Source organism: Labeo rohita, chromosome 11, assembly GCF_022985175.1.
Source record: "Labeo rohita strain BAU-BD-2019 chromosome 11, IGBB_LRoh.1.0, whole genome shotgun sequence".
Classification (NCBI taxonomy): domain Eukaryota; kingdom Metazoa; phylum Chordata; class Actinopteri; order Cypriniformes; family Cyprinidae; genus Labeo; species Labeo rohita.
Genome location: NC_066879.1, coordinates 20,659,135 through 20,683,707, shown reverse-complemented (window position 1 = coordinate 20,683,707; position 24,573 = coordinate 20,659,135). Strand labels below are relative to the sequence as shown.

Sequence of the window (24,573 nt, the reverse complement as noted above, 5' to 3'; positions counted from 1 at the left end):
CTTGAAATGTTAGGTTTTACTAAGTGACAACTTAGACATTAGAGTTGATTTAGCTTACAATTTTAAGGCAGTCGGGTAACAAACAGCTTTTAAGTTTAACAAACCAATTTTTTTTGTTTAGTCAACTCGGATATCTAAGTTGTCAGTTAGTACAACTTAACATTTCAAGTTGACTAAACTTATCTGAGTTGGCTCAACTTAAATTAAGGCAGAAGGGAAAAATTATTTTAAGTTGGTTCAACATTTTTTTTTTTTTTTTTTTTTTTTTTACAGTGTAGTTATATACAAATATATATATATTGCATTTTTTTCTAATGTCAGTGCTTAATCTATTACCTTTTCAATTTTAGTTTAGTCAACTTGAAATGTTAGGTTTTACTAAGTAACAACTTAGACATTATAGTTGACTGAACTTAAATTTTTAAGGCAGCAGGGTAACAAATTATTGTAAGCTGACTCAACATTTATATATATATATATATTTATATATAAAATTGCAATATTAAATTACCTTTATGTATAGTATGCGTGAGCTATTTTTGTCCTGAGACTGTTGCTTCATAACCTTTTTTTCCCAGTTGTAGGTACTCGGCAGTAAGTGATTATTCAACAGTAAATGCCGCCACAGAAAATGACCTTTTATGAGTCCACAACAAGGGGAGTCACTGTTCAATATTTCATATTCATTAACATTTGGAAGAAACTGTGATTTAAAAGGGGGAAATCAAGTATGAGATTTTTTGGCAAATGTTAAAATGGTCTAGGATTAAGCTGCTGTTAATTATTTATGAACATGAATTGCACAATTATGGGTCTGACTGACGGACCGCATTGAGTAGCTCCAATTTAACACACAATCAGTGGATTTGAAATATGTCTCTCTTTCTCCCAGCTAAGTGTTAAGGCATGAATCATTAAATATTTGCTGCATTAATTATTCAGATACGCCAATTCTTATTAGAAAATAAGTGAAGAAACAAAAAGTGTGCTAACGTCCGTGTAAAGGCAATTTAGAGAACGCAGAAATGTATTGCTGAAAACGCATTACAAAGACTGTAAACTATGTAGTACTTAATTGTGGAGTTAGACCAGCGTTAAATAGTTTTTCCACATTTTTGTCTTCAAGATTTTTTGGGTGGGGCTAAAATGGAGCCACTGAGCATGGCCCCTCCCCTAACACTTTAAGAGGTGTGTTTGACTTAAAGTGGCGCAGCACAGACCAATCGTTGTAGGACATCAAAATACAGTGAGAGCTATAGAGAGCTGATGTCTCCTTATGCTTTTCGAATTGCTTTAGATCATTCTGTGCAGCGCTGCTTCAAGTCAAACACACCTAATAAATAACATGCATAATCATCAGTAGTTCACTCGCTCAATCACAAGTCATTACTGTTAGTTACTACAGCCTAAAGTTTGCTAGCTAGCTATGTCTTCATCATGTAAATGCATATTACCTGGTTGCGATAATTTCAACTCAGGCTCATTGGAAATATGTGCATCTATATGCATTTCAGCAACACCGTAATTACGTACCATACTGCATGTCATCATTCTTCATCATTCAAGTGCAACGCCGTATCGGGTGAGCTACCGAGCAAACTTACTAAATTAGAAAACTCATGCATATGAAGCTGTAAATGTGATGACAACATTTAGAAGTATCAGTTTTCAAATCGTGCAGGATGTTAAAATTGTTGTGAAGCATGAAGTAATATTCTGTAAGTAATTGTGTACAAATTAGGCTTTATTAATCAAGACTGTGTATTTATTATATTTTTATATTTTTTATTTAAAGTAGAATTGCCTGATATGCACTCACAATCATGAGAATTAAAATCAGAATTGCAAGATGAAAACTCACAATTCTGACTTTTTGTTTGCAATTCTGAGAAAAAGTTATGAAGTCCAGTTTTGAGGGGAAAAAAGACATCTGAGAACAGATTCTAAATCAGAATTGCGAGTTTGTATCACGCAATTCTGAGGAAAAAAGTCAGAATTGCGAAATAGAAAATGGAAAGTCGCAATTACCTTTTTAAAAAAATTTTATTCATGGCAGAAACAGGCTTCCATAGATGCTCCCTCTAGCAACCTAATTTAAATAAGGAGACCAAGCTGTTTTGTAATTTATTGCAAAAAGTAGCAATTCTGACTTTTTTTTCTCTGACAGAAAGTCAGAATTGTTTGCAATTGTAAATTTTGTGTCTCGCAAGACTTTTTGCGAGTTTATTTCAGAGAATTGCAAGTTTATATCTCACAATTCTGACTTTATAACATGCAATTGCAAGATTATATAACAATTTCGGAGAAAAAAGTCAGCATTGCGAGTTTGTATCACGCAATTCTTTTTCTCGGAATTGCGAGATAAAAAGTGACAATTACCTTTTTTAATTTTTAAAATCCATTCAGCTTGTAGCGGTGTTTGACAGCTTTCCCGTGAGTGGGCGTGGTTTCAGTCCCGACGACGGACACGCCCCCCAGCATGTAAGAACAAAATACTACGTTTTTTTTTTTTTTTGATACCTAATTTTATTTGCGATTTTTTTATCATTCAAATATGTCTGGGTGGTTAAGAAAATGTTTTTCTCTAGTATGACTAACTCAGAACACATATTTATTACTGCTTTACAGGAACTTTAAAGTAAGTCTTGTCTACAGGTCTGAATGAAGTTATTTGCTCCGGAGATGGTGTTTAGATGGTTTTGCTCTGTGTGCTGAATCAGAGTGTTATGGAAAGTTTGACCTGCTGCAGGGTGGTATGGCTTCCTTGTTTTGACTTTAATTTTCTCAGCTTCCTTCCGTTAAAAGCTTGAAAAGAATGAACTTTATGAACTCTTACATTTTAGTTTGCAGCCATTATGTGCTGTTTTACAGAATGTGCTTTTAACAAAACAGAATCACCATGAGGTAGGGTAGACCGGGGACATTTGGTATACTTTGGTACGCTTTTCAGGTTACCACAACAAAACTAGCAACAATTGCAAAAGTTAGGTACAGTAAACAGTAAAACAGTAAAAAAAAAACATTGAACAACTGCAAACAGCAATAATAAAAAAGATCAAATGCAAACAATAACCTAATAAATATAATAACAATAAACATTTTAAAAAATGATACGTTGTGTCTCAACTGTAGCCCAATGACCACCTCGAACATTTCTCTAGATTTTAATGACCTTGCATGATACAAAGTCAGTTTTTAGACTACAGATAAGATTTATGAAAATGTAAGTTAACTTTAACAGTCATGTAACGATGAGAAGCTATTCATTTGGTGAAATGGAAAACTTACCTTAGAAAAAAAAAAAACATTCGCCTATATCTTTGGACTGGAGAACCGCATGTACTTCAAATTTCCCACGATCGAAGAGGGTGCTAATACGCCTATGCAAAGCAAATTTCACAGATCAGACTTGTGGTGCAAGCAAGTTATTAAAGGTGTTTCAAATGTACCAACTGTACCCGGTCTACCCTACTGTAAGGGTTTGTTCAGCAAGGATTTCTTTTACTAGTATTAGTTACTAGTTATTTTATACATTGATTTTTTCAAGCAAGGCTTTGTGAAGCCAGCAACTTTAAATGGATTACATGAGCTTTTCCTGTTATTGTGCTTTCTCACATCATGTCTAAAACCTCCTCTGACCAATACACAATGATTTCCTAAAATTGCCTAAACTTAACGGTTTTGCATCCTGCTGCCTAAATGTCTTTTTGCATAAGCGTGATATTAGTCAGAGGTGAACTGAGTTGACCTTACCCTATGAAATCCCTCTCATAACCATCAGTACAAGCACCGGGCCATTTACCAAAGTTTTGAGAGGCCGTAATGTTTTGTCCTTGTTTTTGCCACTGATTGTTAAGGTTTTGATTGAGTGATTAAAAGCTTTCCTGTGGTTCTCTCTCCTGCTGACCTCTCTCCCTCTTGCTGTGGCGCTCTTGCTCAGAAATCATTGAAGTTTTTTCTCTCTGTCTCTAACTGTCAAGAGAGGCCCACTCGTTGCGTCAAGCCTCTTTGCTGAATGGCTGCGCACATTAGCATAGCGCACATAACGAGCACTCTGACCCGAGATACACCCAAAAGGGGCTTTTAACAGTTAAGGCTTCACCTTTTATTCATAGAGAGGCTAAACTAAACCACCCTGACCACTTTACGAGTTAAGTCACTCTGAAGTGGCGATAAGGGGTGAGCATTACATAAATTGTTAAAAGCGCTCAGGGTAAAGCATGGATATTTGTGTGCATGTGGGAAAAATTGGGTGGATCAGGTGGTGTAAATGACACAAAACAAAAATTACAGAGGTGAAATTGCATTTAATGGTAAACAGCGTCGCTATGCAGGTTCTCATTACACTGTCACAGATGTGTAACACAGGGGCAGCATTTGTGAGTTTCTCATGCATTGTGGTGTAAACAATGACATCTGTTCAGTGTTTGTGTGCTAGAAAAAGCCTGGAAGAGCAGGTTGGTAATACAGGAGCAACAGTATATTCATTTATCCTTTACACTTGGTGAATGTGTCACTGGATGTGCTTCTGTTGTGTTATATGCTGGTTATGTAAACTGTTATATTTTAGGGAATTATCACTGAAATTAATGAGATTTCAAAGTGTAATTAGGACTTTGTCCTAACCAGGCGTCAACCAGTTTCCATGTCCACACAATCGCAGCCAAACAAAACAAATCTGATGTTTAATGCAGCTGCAACTATTATAAATGCTCATGTGCTGTTGTTCTTACAGGAATAGACGGGTGTTTGCAAACAGTGGTGATGTTTTTTTGTGGGCGGAGCCTATCTGGTGTCAGAAAATGACAGTTTTCAAGTTGCAGGCTTGAAATAATAGCATAAAAAGATACATTTGAGTTTATATTTCAAAATTCTGACTTTATTCTTGCAATTCTGAGATTATATGTCTCAATTCTGGTAAGAAAAATTAACTCATCATTATCTCTTTTCTCCTCGGCTCAGAATGAGTTCATATTCCATACTTCTGGCTTTTTTTTTTTTAAACTCTGACCTATTGTTTAAATCACATTTGTGACCCTAGACCACAAAACCAGTCTTAAGTAACACGGGTATATTTGTAGCAATAGCCAAAAATACATTGTATGGGTTGAAATTATTGATTTTTCTTTAATGGCAAAAATCATTAGGATATGAAGTAAATATCATGTTCCATTAAGATATTTTGTAAATTTCCTACCGTAAATATATCAAAACTTAATTTTTGATTAGTAATATGCATTGCTAAGAACTTCATTTGGACAACTTGAAAGGCAATTTTCTTAATATTTTAATCTTTTTGCACCCTCGGATTCAAAATTTTCAAATAGTTGTATCTTGACCAAATATTACCCATTGCTAACAAACCAAATGGAATGGAAAGATTATTTATTTACAAATTGACCCTTATGATTGGTTTTGTGTTCCGGGATCACATTTATGCTTAAAAAGCAAAGTAATGAATAGTAGGTTTCATCCAAAATCTGTCGGTTTAAACGTCTGCGTTTAGCTTCAAATGGCGTATTTGACGGCAGTAATCTATAAAAATGATTTGCATTCTGATTCTGACATCCAAAAGGCACAACAATACATTTTTTTTCTCTTTTATTCCATGGATTTAACCCATTTCCCTTCACTTTTTACCAGCGTTTTTCTGCCACCACAACGCACGGGCGGCTGCAGGTGACGTAACTGTGACGTCTACACCGAAACAAAAAAAAAATGTGCTGAATATGTAGAATCCTGATGACTGGTGAGCAAATAATGTAATGATACATTTTTACAAATCTGTTTCTGTGAAGAAACAAACTCACCTACATTTTAAATGGCCTGAGAACATATTCATTTTTTGGGTGAACTATTCCTTTAAAATTCAGAGAAACACATTGTAAGAATCGCTAATATCAGCGTGCATTTTAGACAAAGTGTTGGCAGTTACTTATTTTGTCTATTAGTTAAATATGATGGGTTAAAAAGGTCAGTTGTCAACAGTGTAGTAATGTCATAAGCACTTTTAAAACAAGCAGCTTATAGTCAATGTGGAAAATTCACATTGTCGATGCGAAATTTGTGTCGGGAAATCTTTTGCACTCACTCTAAATTCCAGATTGCATGGATTTCTATAGAAATACTGGATTTCACCTTTAAAAAAAATCACAGAACTATGTTGAACATGACAGCAGAAGTAAAAGTGCAATCACCGTTTATCACTGTTTGCCAAGTTTTTGTAGGTGAAATCAGTCATTTCAATAGGAATCCATTATATGGGCCATTCTACAGAATTAGTCCGAAGGTAGAGTTTGAAACATCTCCAAAAAAAAGTATTTTTCCAAAAAATGTGTATGTATGCAAATTGTATAATACCCAAGGTACAGATTTCTAGTAATTGTGCAGTTAAATCTCATATTGTATTTTCAGAAAGTTTTGGAATATTTGTCCTCTCCCCAATTTTGTCACTACCAAAACACAGTAATAATAATTTAATTAAAAAGGTTTATATTGGCCTGTTAAGATTTTGCTTTCATTTGAATTCTTAAATGCTTTTTAAATGTGTTTTTGGGTTATGGGACAGCAGTTTGCACCAATTCTGTAGAATAGTCCATATGCACAGCTCATTTATTGCTTGCACCATTGATGACAGTAATTTGCATGTTTACATGAATATACTCTAATTCATAGACATAAAAGCATGTAAAAGATCACATAACTATACCTCTTACTAATTTGCCCTGCAGTGAACCCAGAGGCAATGGCTAACATTCCTCCTCCTCCGCTTTCTTGTCTTTTGAATGAATTTTAATAGAATGTTTGACTATGAAGCAGTGTGGTGATGGTCTGTGGATATGAATTACAAACGTTTGACATTGTAATACACGCATTGTCGGTGACCTTCTGTGAATATTAAAATGCACCTGCAGCCTACACTGCAGTGCTTAACCATATGAATAATAATTATAACAGTTATGCAAGCTGAAATAAGGAGATAATTACTTTTGTATTTTTTATGTAGACAAAACAATATGTTTCGATTTTTTGTGGATCGATGCTTATTCTTCTTATCACATCATGTGGATTGTTTTATGCGATTCGGAAAGCATAGGCTAATATGGCTTGATGTATTTACCCCTCTAATTCTTTCTTTATTTCTCTGTATGTGGATTTACCGAGGTCATGTGAGAGGTCAGAGTAAGACACCATAATAAAGGAGATGAATAATAGAACTGATGGCTGCCGGTCAGGAGGGCAAGCCGGGATATTTTCTCGCCTCTCATCGTCCATCTCTCGTGTCGACGTGTGAGCAGGGTGGTGCCGAAGTTATATACTAGATGATTTATTCATCCTATGAATAATTGACTCACTTCTTCTCATCTGTCTTTCTTTTGCGAGGTGCCAGAGGTTATGCTAACGACCTTTAAGTGCGGATCCTCGCACTCCAGAGAAGTGGGCGCCCCTGCAGACATCAGATGTGAGGAAACAGTCGGACAACAGTGATTCAGCCTGTTAGGAACCTGCCGAATGCGTTCCAGCAGATTGTGGTCAGATAAACAGTTCTCAGGGCAAAACTTCCAGCAGGTGAACCAGATAAAAGCTAGATAAACAAATGATACTGATAACCACTCACAAGCTTTTTAAAAGCAACTTAAAAGAAAAGTTCGCTCCAGATTGTTATTGGCTTTACGCAACATAATTGAAAGTATGCAAATAAGATTTTGTGGATGCAATATTTAAGTTTAAACTTAAGTTTAAATTTCAAACTGCAGATGGGTTATTTTGATCAAGTAAAAATAACAACAACAACAAAAAAATTACAGCTGACACAATAAAAACATGACATAATGAAAAACAAGATTTTTTTATTAAAAAAAACCCCCCATATATATATATGTATGTGTGTGTGTGTGTGTGTGTAAGACTCTTGTGCTCATCAAGGCTGCATTTATTTGGTTAAAAATACAGAAAAAACAGTAATATTGCAAAATGTTATTACAATATAAAATAATGGATTTTATTTTAATATACTTTAAAATCTAATTTATTGCTGTGATGCAAAGTTGAATTTTCATCACCTGTTACTCCAGTCTCCGTTGTCACATGTTCCTTCAAAAATCATTCTAAAATGCTGATTTATTAGAATTAGCAATGTTGAAAAGAAATATTTTTGAAACTTGTGATTTTTTTTTTTTTTTTTTTTAGGATTCTTTGATGAATAACAAATTAAAAAGAACAGCATTTATTCAAAATATAAATATTTTCTAACAGTGTAAATCTATGCTATCACTTGTTATTAGTTTAACACATCCTTAGTAAATAAAAGTATTAATTTCTTTCAAAAAAGAAAGAATAAAAATGTACTGACCCCAAACTTTTGATCAGTAGTGTATATTTTTAGAAAACCTTTCGATTTTAAATAAATGCTGTTCTTTTTAACCTTTTATTGATCAAAAAATCCTGAAAAAAGTATCACAGATTCCAAAAAAACATTAAGCAGCACAACTGTTTCCAACATTGATAATAAATAAGCATATTAGAATGATATCTGAAGAATTATGTGACACTTAAGACTGGAGTAACGACTGCTGAATAAATTACATTTAAAAATGTATATTAATATACAAAACAGCTATTTTACATTGTAACAATATTTTAGTATTAACTAGATTTTTGATTACAAAAAAGATACTTATTTCAACACATCAAAATAATCTTAATTATTCCCCTGATAGCACATATACGTCTGAGAGACGTCTGTTTGACATCTGCATTTACATCTGCATTTTTTAGATTGTTTGCTCATCTGCAATACGTCTATAGGTCTTCTACCAGATGTCAAATAGATGTCTATTAGTCTTTAAGATGTTTATGATTTAGAATGCATGTAAAACTGACATCTTACAGACATCCGTCAGATGTTTGTACACAGCAGGTCCTTTCCTGATAAAGTGATCTTTAACAGACATCTTGCAGACGTACAGTACATGTGCTATCTGGGTCCTAACTTCTGACTTGTTGTGAATGACCTGAGAACTTCATTTTATCCATCCCAGATAGCACACGTACGTCTGCAAGATGTCTGTTAAAGATCTCTTGATCTGCTATGTATAAACATCTGGCAGAAGTCTGTAAGATGTCAGTTTTACATACATTCTAAATCATGAACATCTTAAAGACATCTAAAAGACGTCTATTTGATGTCTTATAGGAAACGTCCAATAGACGTCTTGCAGATGTAAATGCAGACGTCAAATAGACGTCTCCGAGATGTACGTGTGCTATCAGGGATAGTTTATACGAAACCATTTCCAATTCCTACCCAGATAGCACACGTACGTCTGCAAGATGTCTGTTAAAGATCTCTTGATCTGGAAAGCATCTGCTGTGTACAAACGTCTGGTAGACGTCTGTAAGATGTCAGTTTTACATACATTCTAAATCATAAACATCTTAAAGACATGTAATAGACTAGTTGCAGATCTAATTGCAGATGAGCAAACTACGAAAAAAGTACGATTTGCAGATGTAAATGCAGACGTCAAATAGACGTCTTCGACATAGGTATGATTCTAAAAGACTACCCTCCACCACAAAGTTCTCCCTTTTTCAAGCAGTTTGAGTATCTTAAAATAGTTTTTAAGTTGCATATCAAAGCCTTGTTTCAGAGCACGCTCCTCAAAGACCTCCTGAAGAGTGAAAAGAGACGAGGAGATGAGTTACTGCTTACGCCTCCCAGTATGGAGGCTGTTCTCTCAGTGTCCATCCCGGCATTGTTTTCAATTTAGTTGTCTCCCTCGATTCTTCCATGCGGCAGGCAGACACGCTCTCCAGGGCAAGTAAGCTCACATTACATCTTGCTTTTCAAGATCTTCCCCTGGTTTCATGTTCTGTTAATCCACAGGTAAATGCTCGACTCACCGCCGGGGTCCTCGGCAGAACGGCTGACCGGAGGAACTGCGCCCTAGCAATTAAACAGAGGGATTCGCACTTGTCTGGTTCTGAGCTCGCTTCCAATCTGGGTTTTGGACACAAGTCAAAGATAACAGCTGTACACGTTGAGGGATCAGTGAACCCAGCTGACTCCCTGGCAGCCGGAACACCGGCAGGAACCAGCTCATAATTAGAAACGTTTTGGGTCATCTTGAGGAGAAACGGAGAGGAGAGAGACATGCAGGGAGAATAAGAGGCAAGTATGGATATAAGAATATATTAAAACCAGTATCTTTGCATCTGTGTTCGTATAGCATGCTGCAGATTAACTGCACACAGTGGTCAGGACTTCTCATGTCTGCACACACACAGCTGTCCACCAAAAATCCCGCACAATGGCTTGACATTTCAGGCCTTCAGGCAGAACGGCACCAAGACAACAGTGTATATTTTTTTACCTTTGCTTTACATTCTCTTGCTCTCTCTCTTGTCCTCTCTCTTTCTCTTGTTCTCTGCATGGCCTCAGGTAGAATAGATGCTCTAGTGACCTGTTTGAACAGTTCACCACAGCACTGTCTGTGCAGTAACTCAAAGTCACCAAACCCCTGAAGCTAAAAGAACAACATAACAGGAACAACGGTGAAACAAGAACAGGGGGATTGATGAAATATAAGGCTGGGGGTCTTTGTAAATTCAGAAGCGTGTGTCAAAGAGAATGCTGCTTTTTACCATAACATCCCCAGGCCAGAGTCTTTACAATAATGACTTTACATTACATTATACATGCAAATATAGTGAATAAAATTAGTCAGAGACTATAAATAGAAATATTGCATAATTGTTTTGATTGCTCACACACAATTAACAATCAGCTTTGATTAGTGAGAGCAACTTTAACTTTTGTGGGTGGTTGCCAGGGCATTGTTATGCAGTTGTTAAAGTCTTTGAAGTGTTCTTAGAATTGTGTGGTTGTTAAAGGATTAATTCACTTCCAGAATAAAAATTTCCTGATAATTTACTCATCCACATGTCATGCCGAGATATCTTTCTTTCTTCAGTCGAAAAGAAATTAAGGTTTTTGAGGAAACATTCCAGGATTTAGTGGATATCAATGGGAGCCAACGGGTTGAAGGTCCAAATTGCAGTTTCAGTGCAGCTTCAAAGGACTCTACATGATCCCAGTCGAGGAATAAGGGTCTTGTCTAGTGAAATGATTGTCCATTAACTTAAAACAATAAAAATGTATACACGTTTTAACCACAAATGCCTCACGCATTAGGTTATCATGTTGGAAAAGTCACGTGTGACGTAGGCGGAAGTACCGACCCAGTGTTTACAAGCTGAAGGTGCAAAGAAAGTCAAATTACAAAAAAATTTTAAACTTTTTGTCTCTACGTTTTGGACCGGAGTACACAAACAAAGAACTATGCGTGACTGTTCCAACATGATTACATAATGCATGAAGCACCACAGAGCTAGTGCAAGAGGAGCATTTGTGGTTAAAAAGTTTATACATTTTTCTTTTTTTAGAAAATGACAGATTGTATTGTGACATAAGACCCTTATTCCTCAGCTGGGATTGTGTAGAGCCATTTGAAGCTGCAATGAAACTGCAATTTGGACCTTTAACCCATTGATCCCCACTCTCCATTATATGGAGAAAAATCCTGGAATTCTTTCTTTGAAACCCTAATTTCTTTTCAACTAAAGAAAGAAAGACATGAACACCTTAGATGACATGGGAGTAAATTATCAGAAAATTGGGAAAAAGTGAACTAATTCTTTAAAGGAGAAGTCCACTTCCAGAACAAAAAATTGTAAAGAAATTATGTTTTTTGAGGAAAACATTTCAGGATTTTTTTCTCTGTATAGTGGACTTCTATGGTGCCCCGAGTCTGAACTTCTAAAATGCAGTTTAAATGATCCCAGCCAAGGAAGAAGGGTCTTATTTAGCAAAACGATCAGTTATTTTCAATTGCTCTGCCTGAACTCTTTGTATTCTGCTTCAAGACAGTTAGGGTATGTCGAAAAACTCCAGTTGTATTTTCTCCCTCAACTTCAATAATCATTTCAAAATCATCCTACATCGCTGCAGAAGTACCGACCCAGTCTTTGCAAAGTGAACATGCAAAGAAGATCAAACACCCTTAACAAAAAAGGTAAAACAGCAATATAGGACGATTTTGAAGTTGAGGAAGAACATGAGATGGGAGTTTTTTGACATACCTTAACTGTCATGAACTGGAAAAAAACAGAGTTCAAGCAGAACAAGACAAGACCAGCGTTTGACATTAAAGAGTATAGAAACTGTATTATTTTTTATTGAAAAAAAAATGATCGTTTTACTAGATAACACCCTTCTTGGACCACAGAAGTCCACTATATGGAGAAAAACCCTGAAATGTTTTCCTCAAAAAACATAGTTTCTTTACGACTGAAGAAAGAAACACATGGACATCTTGGATGACAACATTATCTGTAAATTTTTGTTCTATTTTTGTTCTGGAAGTGGACTTCTCCTTTGAGGCTTTCTGAATGGTTGAAAAATTGCTGAGAATCTACTAAGATGTAGACGTTCTTAATCAGAACAGATTTCGTGAAGTTTACATTACATTACATCACTTGCTTCCCAATGAATCCTCATTAGTGAATGGGTGCTGTCACAATGAGAGTCCAAACAGCTAATAAAAACGTCTCCGACCAACCAGTTAATGTCTTGTGAAGTGAAAAGCTGCGTGTTTGTAAGAAACAAACTCATCATGAAGGCATTTTAGCTTTAAACCATTACTTTGGGCTAAAATACAAGTCCATCCCCTGTTGTCCTCTTACATCAAAAATCTTCTTTGACTGTTTTCACTTGTAAACAGTGCTTGATCTGTTGATTTCCCTCCTGGTTTTTTAGTATTTTAGCTGGAAGCAATGGTTTGAAATTAAAAACATCTTGATGGATTTGTTTCTTACAAGCTTTTTGCTTCACAAGACATTAATGGACTGGAGTTGTGTGGATTTCTTGTGGATTGTTGTTATGTTTTATCAGCTGTTTGGACTCTCATTCTGACGGTACCCATTCACTACGGATGATCCATTTGTGAGCAAGTGACGTAATGCTAAATTTCTCCAAATCTGTTCTGATGAAGAAATAAACTCATCTACGTCTTGGATGGTTTAAGAGTAAGTACATTTTTTGGATGAGCTGTTCTTTTAATCAGCCAAGTGTTTATCCTGATCACTAGAAATGACTTGAGGCCCTTCCTTAAATGTAAGTCTTCAAGTTTTTTTCTCCATTTTGTGGTGAATTTGCATACTTTGAGGGAATTTTTTACATTCGTAGCACAGCGCTGAAGTTTAGTACTTTGTGTTTTGTATTGTTTGGGTTGTCAAAGAGAATTCTGGTCAAAAGAGCTACATTAATAGCTCTGCATTGTGTACACATGCAAATACAGTGAATCTGTTTACTCTGGGGCTATGAAAAGAATTATGTACTTTATTGTTTTGATTGCTCAGGCAAAGTTAGCAATCAGCTCTGATCAGCGAGAGAAACCTTAACTGTAAGAAGTACCAATTGATGTTACATTATTTCTTATAATGATACCTAAGAAGATTACGTGATGCATTTAATCTAATTAAATAACATGTTGCATTTAATCTAATATTTTTAGCAGGCAGAGGAAATACAGTCCTGCTAATTTGCGAGCTCATGCTTAATTAGTTTTTTTTCTGTGTGTGGATGCATCGGCAGTGACCTCCTCCTCCTCCTCTTCTTCAAAGCAGCTCTGTTTAAATTATGCAGGCAGACTGGTGTGGGCTAACCTGCCCTGAGGAGCAGCAATATTTCATACAAGAGGAAGCGTGTCAACAGCGGCAGGTTACAAGAAAGCCGAGGCGCTCTTCTGATGGGGAAAAAATAAATAGAAAGAGCAGATGTTAATGAAAGAAGGCGACATTTGCTCCTTCGCTCATTCCGTGTGGATACTTGATTTATAGGACTTTCTTGGTTTTAATATAGGAACCTCTGAGAGTTTCATCATTCATTCAGACATATATGCTCTGGATGTATGTACTAACTCTATGTCACAATTACATACGACAGTTCACTTATTTGCTCTCTTTTACATCTTGTATGCATTAATTATTACTATATACATTAAACACAACTCATCATACATCATAGTGGTGGCTGCTAGGGCAAGCTTCCCTGTTCTTATTGTTACAGCTTTGTTTAGGGTTATTAAAAAACACAACGTGTGCATTCTAAAAAAATGTTGGGTTGTTTCAACTCAACTTTGAGTCGAATAGGGACTAACCCAGCTGCTGGGTTAAATTTTTACATTAAAATTTTAACCCAAAATTTGGGTTAGTCCATATTTTACCTAAGGTGGACTGAAACATCCCAGTGTTTTTTTTTTTTAAATGAGTATTCCATTAAATCATAAACTGACTCCAGTGAGACTGTTGAAATCCAATAGGACCTACATTGACAGAAGAACCATATTTAGAGATCAAAAATGAAGATTTTGGCTCTTTTGGGCAAGTAACTCTAAAAAAAAATGCTGGGATGTTTCAACCCAGCTTTGGGTCAGATATGGAAAAAAGCTTTTTTAGAGTGAAGCAACCACCCTAACAACCATATGGCAGGATTATTAAAGGTCATAGTTAACGGTTTGTTATTAGCAAGAATTGGACCTCAAATAAAGTGTGACCTTTTATTTTAGTTAAAAAAAAAATTCACTCTGTCATTGTTAGTCATTTAGTGGTTAATAGATTTTTATTTTTTTTTTTTATTTTTTTTTATTTAGATTTACAGCATCCAAACTCAATGCTGGTTTTGTTTAAAAATGTTCAACTGTGTGAAATTTTTAGCACAGTCTAGTGTGTTATTTTCACGTTTAATGCGGGTATTGTAAATGTTTTATGATATACTTACTTTTCACAGTTACGTTTATTTCTTTGGTAAAACTTTACAGTAAGGTTCATTAGTTTAATTAACATGAACTAAGAATGAGCAAAAGTTCTAGAGCATTTATTAATCTTAATTCATTTTTCAGCATTTACTAATGCATTCAAAAGTTGTGCTTGTTAACATTAGTTAATGCACTGTGAATTATCATGAACAAACAATGAACAACTGTATTTTCATTAAAAAACATTAAAGCAGTACTTCACTTACAAAACGAAAATTTACAGATAATGTACTCACCCCATTGTCATCCAAAATGTTCATGCCTTTCTTTCTTCATTCGTAAAGAAATTGTTTTCTGGGAAAAAAATATTTTAGGAATTATCTCCATATAGTGGATTTCAGTGGTGCCCACGAATTTGAATGACAAAAATACAGTTTAAATGCAGTTTCAAAGCGCTCTGAACGATCCCAGCCGAGGAATAAGGGTCTTATCTAGCGAAACAATCGGTCATTTTCTAAAAAAAATTTTATTTATATACTTTTAACCTCAAATGCTTGTCTTGTCCAGCTCTGCCATGCAGATGCATACTTCTCCAACTTTAAAATCGTCCTACATCGCTGCCGAAGTACCGACCCAGTGTTTACAAAGTGAACATGCAAAGAAAGTCAAACGGCCTTTACAGAAAAAGGTAAAACAATGATGTAGGACGATTGTAACGTTGGAGGAGAAAATTAGATGGGAGTTTTTCGGCATAGCCTAACTGTATTGACCCGGATTACACAGAGTACGCATGTGCATCGCAGAGCTAGACAAGACGAGCATTTGAAGTTAAGAAGTATATCAATTATTAGATTTTTTTGGGGAAAATGACCGATTGTTATGCTAGATAAGAGCCTTATCCCTTGGCTGCGATCGTTTAGAGCCCTTTAAAGCTGCATTGAAACTGCATTTTGGACGTTCAAACTCACAAGCAGTTTGAAGTCCACTATATGGAGATAATTCCTGACGTTTTCCTCAAAAAACATAATTTCTTTATGACATGAACATCTTGGATGACAATAGGGTTGAGTACATTATCTGTTAATTTTTGTTCTGGAAGTGAGCTACTCCTTTAACAAAGATTAATAAATACTGTAATAAATGTATTTTTCATTGATTGTCTATGTTAGTTAATACATTAACTAATGGAATCTTATTGTAAAGTGTGACATTTCTTTCTTTCTGTTTAATAATTTATTTATTTTTTATTTCAATGCTGCCATTTAGCAACATTCTAAAAAGTGCACTTTAGCAACCAAAATGCAATCTGGGAACCACCCACAACACCCTATTTTTGTGATGAGAGAGCAAGCAATGTTGAGAGCATGTACCTTTACATTTTCTTTCTTTCTTTTTTCTTTTTGTAGATAAATATATCCTGTGTTCCACACAAACTCCTGTCCTCTGGAATAACATCTAATGTCACTTCGTGTCCTGTCATGTCACCCTGGCAACCTGCATAACTCGATTCCACACTACATTTGAATCTCACCCACAGGACTAAATCCGTCTCCATTTGAAACCTTCATTCCTTCCTGCTCTCTCAACCCCAGTTAGTTTTTTGCAATTTGTACCTCTTCTTTTGAATTTGTGTGTTGAGGACAGATGTTTCTGAGCCATGCGCAGACTGATGTTGAATAATGTGTCAACTGTAACATCTGGCATTGTGTGCAGACACCTGTGTGCGTACTGCATACATGGGAGAAGCTTATATGGAGTTCATATTCTCATTGTTGAATCTATCAGTTCATTAGTGAATGAGTGAACAGGCTCTGCACATACATGGCCACACACTTCCCAGATTCATTCCACGCTTAATGAAACACTTGACGACAGCTCTAGCGTACAGCTATCTCTCAAGAGGATCTCGCTGGAACGAACCAAGTCACTTCACTACGCTAAATATCTATTGATTTGACAATCATAACGTTTCCAAACACCTTATCTACTCTAAAAATATTTTTTGTGGAAATGTGATCGGATGCGGCTTGTTTACCTTTTTGATGAATTTTCTTTGTCGTTTTTCCAAATCAATTTCTCAAAGGTCAACAAAACAAGCGAAAGGTTGGTTAAATGCAGTCTTTCTCTGTAGATTAGTCTTCTGAGAAAGTAGGTACCATCCTGGCCTGAAGCTACATCCCGTTTTGTACCCGCTGCTGGCCTCGTACTAAAGAGAGGCAGTGTTCAAATAATCCATCAGGGATTAAATAGGATCACCAGTGGGTACGGTAATCACATCCTACACGGCTAAATAGTAATCAATACCTCCGACCTCTTCTCTGCTCGATCAGTGTGGAGCAAAGGCCTAGCAGAAAGCTCTTCTCTAATTCGGGCTTTTATTGTTTTCGATGTGAGACAATGGATTCGGTGTGGCAGATGGAGGACGGCACACCTTTTCAAGCGTTGCCAGAGAAGGAGAGGAAAAGGAATAGGAATATAAAAGGAACTGGCAAGTTCTGGAGGAAATGACCAGGCAGACACTAATGGAGAAGAAGTTGCTTTTGGTGTAAGATAGATTTGAAATGCATTTTTCATGCTGGCACTACCGTGAATTACTGTCCTCCGTGCATCTGATGTGAATTGCTCCCGGTGGTGTTTCAAAGGTCAGATAAGTGTGAAAGCATATGCAGACTCAGGGGAGATTACTGTGAAAGAGGTTTTGTTGTGCTGTTGTAAGTTACATTTGCTAGTAGCTCTTTAAATATACAGTGGCTCTGATGAAGGGCAGTGGCCTTGTTAAGTACATGCTAACTAGAACTTGTTTGTACGCACAAATATTCATTATTCCAGCACGATAGAATAACTTGATCGAATCTGCTGTATTAGCATATAGATTCACCGCTTCAGAGCTTGGGTTTGTTGCACTGAGTAACAGCTTTGTGCTCGCGTATATTCATTACCGTTAGTGATATTTAAACATGTTATGTTGAGAGGTAAGCTGTGTGAATTAGATCTGTGCTCATGCATATGGTATCATTGCTTTGGGTACTTTTATTTATGTTTAATTTTGTTTCTGTTGTTTGTATTTATAGGTGCAGTAGAGAAAAAGGACATGAACTGATGGCAGAAAATATCAGCCAGACATTGGGTAATTTCATTTAATTAATGGTGTTTAATAATAACAATTTGAAAGATCAGTAAAATGAAGTGAGCCAGTAAGTTGTATTTATTTATTTATTTTTTACAATAAGTTTCCATTGATCAAATGTATTAACTAGCATGAACAATACATTTATTACAGTATTTATTAATCTTTGTCAATATTAGTAAATGAAAATACAGTTGTTCATTGTTAGTTCATGTGGTAACACTTTACAATAAGGTTCATTAGTTAACATTAGTTAACTACATTAGTTAACATTAACAAAGAATGAACTGCTTCTACAGCATTTAATAATCTTAATGTTAATTTCAGAATTTATTAATGTATTATTAAAATCAAAAGTTGTGCCTGTTAACATTAGTTAATGCACCGTGAACTAACATAACCAACGAACGGCTGTATTTTTATTAACTAACATTAACGAACATTAACAAATAGTGTAATAAATGTATTGCTTATTGCTTGTTCACATTAGTTAATACATTAATGTTAACAAATGACAACTTATTGTTGCCATTGAAATTAACATTAACTAAGATTAATAAATGTTCATTAGTTTATGTTTTTTTTAACAAATGTTTTTTAGTTTATGTTGACTATAATAGTTAACTAATGATGAATTCAATTGAAATGGATTTTTTCATTATTATTATTATTATTATTATTATTATTATTATTATTATTATTATTTTGTGATGCTTCTTTATATTTAATATTTTATTGATATTAATTTATTTTTAATTTCCTTTTATTGATGTGAAATAATATTCTTAATATTCCTTTATTTGAATATTCATAATATTCTTTTATTAAAGTTATTTTTATTTATAGCTAAAGCGAAAAAAATCATGAAATGGTGTCAAGAAAGAGGAGAACGAGATCAGCATATTATGTGAAGCAGAATTTATTTTATCTAATAATATTTAAGGTTTAATTTACTTATATTTATTATTTGATTTATTTTGTAAATTTAGCATTTTAATTATGCCAGTCAATTTTATCTCTCTTTTATTGATTTATTTAGTTTTTTTGGCATTTTTATTAATAACTACAAAGCATAAAATTATGGCAGGAAAGAGGACATGCGCCAGGGTCATTTGATTTATTTTATTTTATGTTATTTAATGTTTTATTTGTTTAGGCATGAAATGGCAGGAAAGAGAAAGGTGGGATCAGCAAATGGCGCATGTCAAGTTTATACATCGCCCACATAGCACCATGGTTCAACTTGTTGGAGCCTGTGTGCTTACACTTAGCCTTCGGCGGTGGTGTGTATCTAGTAGAGTAAAACTGCTTCCATAGTTCAGGTGTTCAACTCATATCAAGACTAGTTCCCTTGAGCCCAGGTTCAGACCATGGCCTAACCTCAAGGTTCAGACCCATGCCAAGACCTATCGATCCAACAACCATGCTGTCCATTTTAATAAACGACATTACAATGCTGTACATATCACGGCCGCTTTCTGTTGAGATCCAAGGAAGTCTTGTGAGTTCTCTGTAAGATACTGTGTCAACCTGCGGTTGAGGTATTTGTCACCTTTAGTATGTTCAGATAGACTGCCATTTTGTCCAAGACAATAAAACAAGATGCGGATCTTCCGGACCAAGACCGCAAGGTCAAGACTTTGATACTGACACGCTGTAACAAAACACAAAAATAAATCTGATCACCTTGAGTTGCATATTCATTTGTTTCACCCTTCAGCGTAGGTCAGGGTGTCCCAGGCAGGCCTTTTTTCGAAACATCCAACAGAGAGACAGATGAATGTTCAATGCAATATGAGCGCATTATAAGTTTGCCAGTTTACCCCAGGGTGTCTGTCTCCCTGTGCTGAGTGTTTTTGGATGTCCTCTGCATTTCATATATCTTTGGCTGAAAGTCCAAAAGACGTTGCTGAAAGGGGTTCATTTGGCCGTAACCGTTATCCCCCATCAAAAATCAATAGGTTATTTTGAGGCCAACTCAGATCTGAAATGAACTGGGAAGTAGCATTCGGTGAGCAGCGATCCTCAAAGTGAATCGTCTGGGATCGATAGCGTCATGAATTATGCAAGAACATTTCATACAGTACAACCCAACTCCTTCCTCAAAGATTTCACCAAAACCGGGTTTTCCTTTCTTCGGGTTGCCACACCTAACGGCGGGTGTATAAATAGCTTGAACTTCACAGAATGATCTCAAAGGATGCATCAATCCTCTTTGCAAAGTGACCTATGACCTTGTTTGCAGCCAGGTTGGACGTTACAATAGGAGTTTATTGATGGGGAAGGATGTTGACAGCATTCACTTCCTGTTGTCTGCTTGCTGTTCTATTGTCAGTCCTCCTTGACTTTGTGTGGTCTTCCGTTGAGGATATGGTAATTTCAGATATCCTCTGCAGTGCGTCTTATGATTGCCTTGATCTTTTCATCTTTCAGCTTTGATGACGTTATTCAGCTTTATTTAGATGGGTTTATTTCTACAAATATTCTGTACAATTCGTGCTGTGATGTGGAGACCTACATTTAATTTGGCTGGTTTAAACGGGTTGTCTGAGAATCAGGCGCTGGGATTTTATTTGTTAAATTTATATTCCAAAATTGTAGGGTCGGTAAGACTTGCTTGCCAATACTTATTAATATTTGATCAAAAAATTCAGTAAAAACAGTAATATTGTGAAGTGTTATTACCATTTAAAATGACTTTTTCTGTTTGAATATATCTTTATATTTTATTTTATGCGGTCTTTAGTGTCACATGATCCTTCAGAAATCATTCTAATATGCTGATTTGCTGCTCAAGAAGCATTAATATTATAAACGTTGTTCTGCTTAATATTTTTGTGAAAACCGTTTTTAATTTTAAGGATTCGTTCATAAATATTAAGTTCTAAAGGACAACAGTTATTTGAAATATATATTTTTTAATTAATTAAAACACTTTTGAATGGTAGTGTGAATTTTATTTATATTTACATATTATTTACTTAATTACATTTTTATTTTATTGTTTTTATTTTATTATTGGTATGTTGTTTAGGTTTCATTTTTATTTATTGAGCACAGTCATGCCTAAAAGTTTAATTCTTCATGTCTGCTTACAACTCTGCTTATAACCTTTTTTAGTATTTATTTATTTTTATTATTATTTAATTTTGTATTATGTAATAATATTTTTATTTTTTTTTAACTTTGGTATATTTATTTATTTAATAAAATGTAATGTCTTTTTATTTAATTGAAACTCTTAGGAACATAATACACTGCCATTCAAAAGTTTGGATCAGTTTTGATTTATTTATTTTTTGTTAAAGAAGGTTCTTATACTCTTCAAGGCTGCATGCATTTGATCAAAAATCCAGAAAAAAAACTGTAATATTGTGAAATATTATTTCAATGTAAAATAACTGTTTTCTATGTGATTATATTTTAAAATGTAATTTATTCCCGTGATGCAAAGCTGAATTTGCATCATTTCTCCAGTCTTCAGTGTCACATGATCCTTCAGAAATCATTCTAATATGCTGATTTATTATCAATGTTGGAAACTTTTGTGCTACTTAATATTTTGTTGGAACCTGTGATACTTTTTTCAGCAATAAAACAAAAAATAACAATATAAACTACCATTTAAAAGTTTGTGATCAGTAAAGTTTTATAAAAGAAAGAAAGAAAGAAAGAAAGAAAGAAATACTTTTATTCACCAAGGATGTATTAGATTGATTTTTTTTTTTTAAAAGTGAGTTCAAAGACTTTTTAAGAATTTCAAATAATTTCTGTTTCAAATAAATGCTGTTCTTTTAAACTTTTTATTCATCAGAGAATCCTTGAAAAAAAGAATCACAGGTTGCAGAAAAGTATTAAGCTGCACAACTGTTTCCAACATTGATAATAAAAGTAATAAATCACCATATAAGAATGATTTCTGAAGGATCATTTGACACCGAAAAGTGGAATGATTGCTGATGAAAATTCAGCTTTGCATCAAAGAAATAAATTACATTTTAAAATATATTCAAATAGAAAACCATTATTTTAAACTGTAATAATATTTCACAATATTACTGTTTTTTTGAACAAATAAATGCAGCCTTGATGAGCATAAGAGAATTAAAAAACAAACAAACAAAAAAAAAACTTTTAAACGCAGTGTATGAATAACAAGTGTATGCAGTCTTGCCTAAACGTTTAATGCTTTATGTCTGCTTAAAAGCTTGTATTCCTTTTTTGTATTATTTAGTTTTGATTATTTATTGTTATTTAGTTTAGAATTCATTTTAATTTAATATAACTTAATGCCTTTTTATTTAATACAAGCTCTTAGGAACAATATACAAATTGCTTTTATTGAGCACAGTCATACCTAAAGCTTTAATGCTTCATGTCTGCTTAAAACTCTGCCTATAACCTCAGCTATAGTCATTCTTCTGCTTTAATCCAGTTCAAATTTAATATTGTGCTGCCAGGTTCTTTTGATGAAAGCTAGGTATCGTTATCAATGCCGGCCAGCCTGAAAGAAGACTTTTGATAGGCCTTTTCAAGATGCAGGAGCCACAAGCCATCTTTTTAACATGCAAGACACACCTGTATCTTTTAAACATGCACGGCACATGCACCTCTTTTAAAGATTCAAGGCACATGGGTGTCTTTTGAAATATTTTCTGGAATCACAGATGGGCCGGTCAGCTGTGTCTCCTTCACTCGTCTGCCTTTGCTCCATGACTTCATCGGACCATGCAAAGGCTGTTCAGTCTACTGCCTCGCTTCATTTTAGGGCACACGCTCAACAGCGAGCAATGCTACGCAGCGCTGCGTCTGAAATGATGTCTCAAGTATCTGATTGCTTCATCCCCCTGCTTCCATCACCAACTTTCAAGCTTACTCAAATTGATTGAACTTCCAAATTTGTCACTGTGAAATAGGTTAGCAAGCAGAATCACAGAAGGCCTAATTAAAGATAGGATGCAAATATATTCATAATTGTGTTGCTTTCTTATCTAGTCTGCACTTGACGTTCCTTTACAGCAAATGTGCGAAATGACATGGAGCTTCAGAGAGGGAGGAGAAGAAGAAAGGAAAGTAGGATAGAGGAGTTCTGCTCTGCATTAATTAGGTATCTGCTGAAGACGACAATGCTATCTAGAAGCTTTTCTACACGTGCTCTGTTCCGAGAGGCTCCATTTTTAAGAGCATCATATCCACGCCGGCTCAAAAGCTGTCCCAAAAGGTAGGCGACTTAATTATACCTTGTTTTAGCCAAAGGTAGCATCGAATGCAGAGTAGGTGATCCCAGAATGCATTGCAATTAATTTGGTGGGGGAAAAAAGGAGTGTGAGAAATGGTGATATAAATAGTTGAGTGTTATTTTAGTATTATTTATATACTATTATAATATTTATGTTTCAATTTTCATTTTGACAGTTTTTGTCATTTTTATTAGTTTTTGCTTTTTTAATAACTACAATTGTTTATTTATTTATTTTTAGTAACTTTATTTCACTTTTTTCCTTAATATTTTAAGTTTGAGCTTGATTGGCCCAGACATCTGACCAATCATAATGGAGAATCTGCCATTTTGTTTGACAATCAAACCAGACAGTGTTGCCAAGTCCACGGTTTTCCCTCGGAACTGGGCTACTTTAACACTTGCTACGGGTTGTTTTTCATCTCCCCGGAATGCTATTTTTACCAGGGAATGTGTATTTTTTGAGCTTTTGGAGCTTGTGCGATTGGGCTTTGAGTAGCAGTTTTGAGTAGTTTTGAGTAGCAATTGCCCCTTTGCAAAAACCCGACCTCCTTAGTTACTGTTGCTATATCTGACAAACAATGCCACTCTTGCACTACTCATCATATTCTCCCACAGTAAAAAATACATTGCGGAGCAAAGAGGAAACTGACAACACGCCAACAGGGAAGACAGAGCAGGTTACTTCTGGTATGAAACAAGGTCTCAGCTTTAAAATGTTGTAATTTTTTTTTTAAGAAATTCAAACATTAAATACTGTTTTATGTCTTCTGACAAATCACTTTATTACCTTATTTAGATCAATTGACACGTGAACCGATCAACTTTTCTTCTTTACTTTAAAGCATGAAAAAAACATGAATGAAGATGAGAATGTATTTTATTTCAGCCATGGAAAGACGTCGATACACACCGTTTTTCAAGTTTAAGTCCACTGAAGTTAATGTACTCTCTTTGCTGATATGTTTGTCGGACAGAATGGTGGATTCGGCTTTATGATTGGTCCGATCACCTGTTAATCAAGCTGTTTTGCGAACAGTCAGTTGGGCAGGTTTTGTTGTGAAAACCTGGCAACCCTGGGAGAGTAGATTGTCGTCATTGGACTTCAACTTGAAAAATGGTGTGTATAAATGTTTCTTCGTCTATGTTGAAACAAGATGCCTTCTGATGTTCATTCATGTTTATTTTGTTCTGTAACTAGTAAAGATGAAGAGATGATCGGCGCTACAGCGATTTCTCACGACACAAAACGGTATTTATTGTTTGAATTTCTTTTAAAAATGACAAAAATTAAAAGCTATTTGTTTTATGCCTTAGGTAATCTTCTCTCTTCTGTCTGTCGGTGATTTGTCAGTGTCCTCTTGTTCTCTGTGCCATAATGTATTTAT

The 24,573-nt window shown here is 35.0% G+C and overlaps 1 long non-coding RNA gene across 1 annotated transcript in view; it reads left to right on the top strand.

Moving 5' to 3' along the window:
• Positions 1-17,888: 17,888 nt before the first annotated feature.
• Positions 17,889-24,573, top strand: part of LOC127172802 (uncharacterized) — a 49,864-nt gene continuing 43,179 nt past the window's right edge. The window contains exons 1-2 of the long non-coding RNA XR_007828676.1: positions 17,889-17,946; positions 22,966-23,167. This is a non-coding gene — a long non-coding RNA (uncharacterized LOC127172802). The remainder of the gene's footprint in view (positions 17,947-22,965; positions 23,168-24,573) is intronic.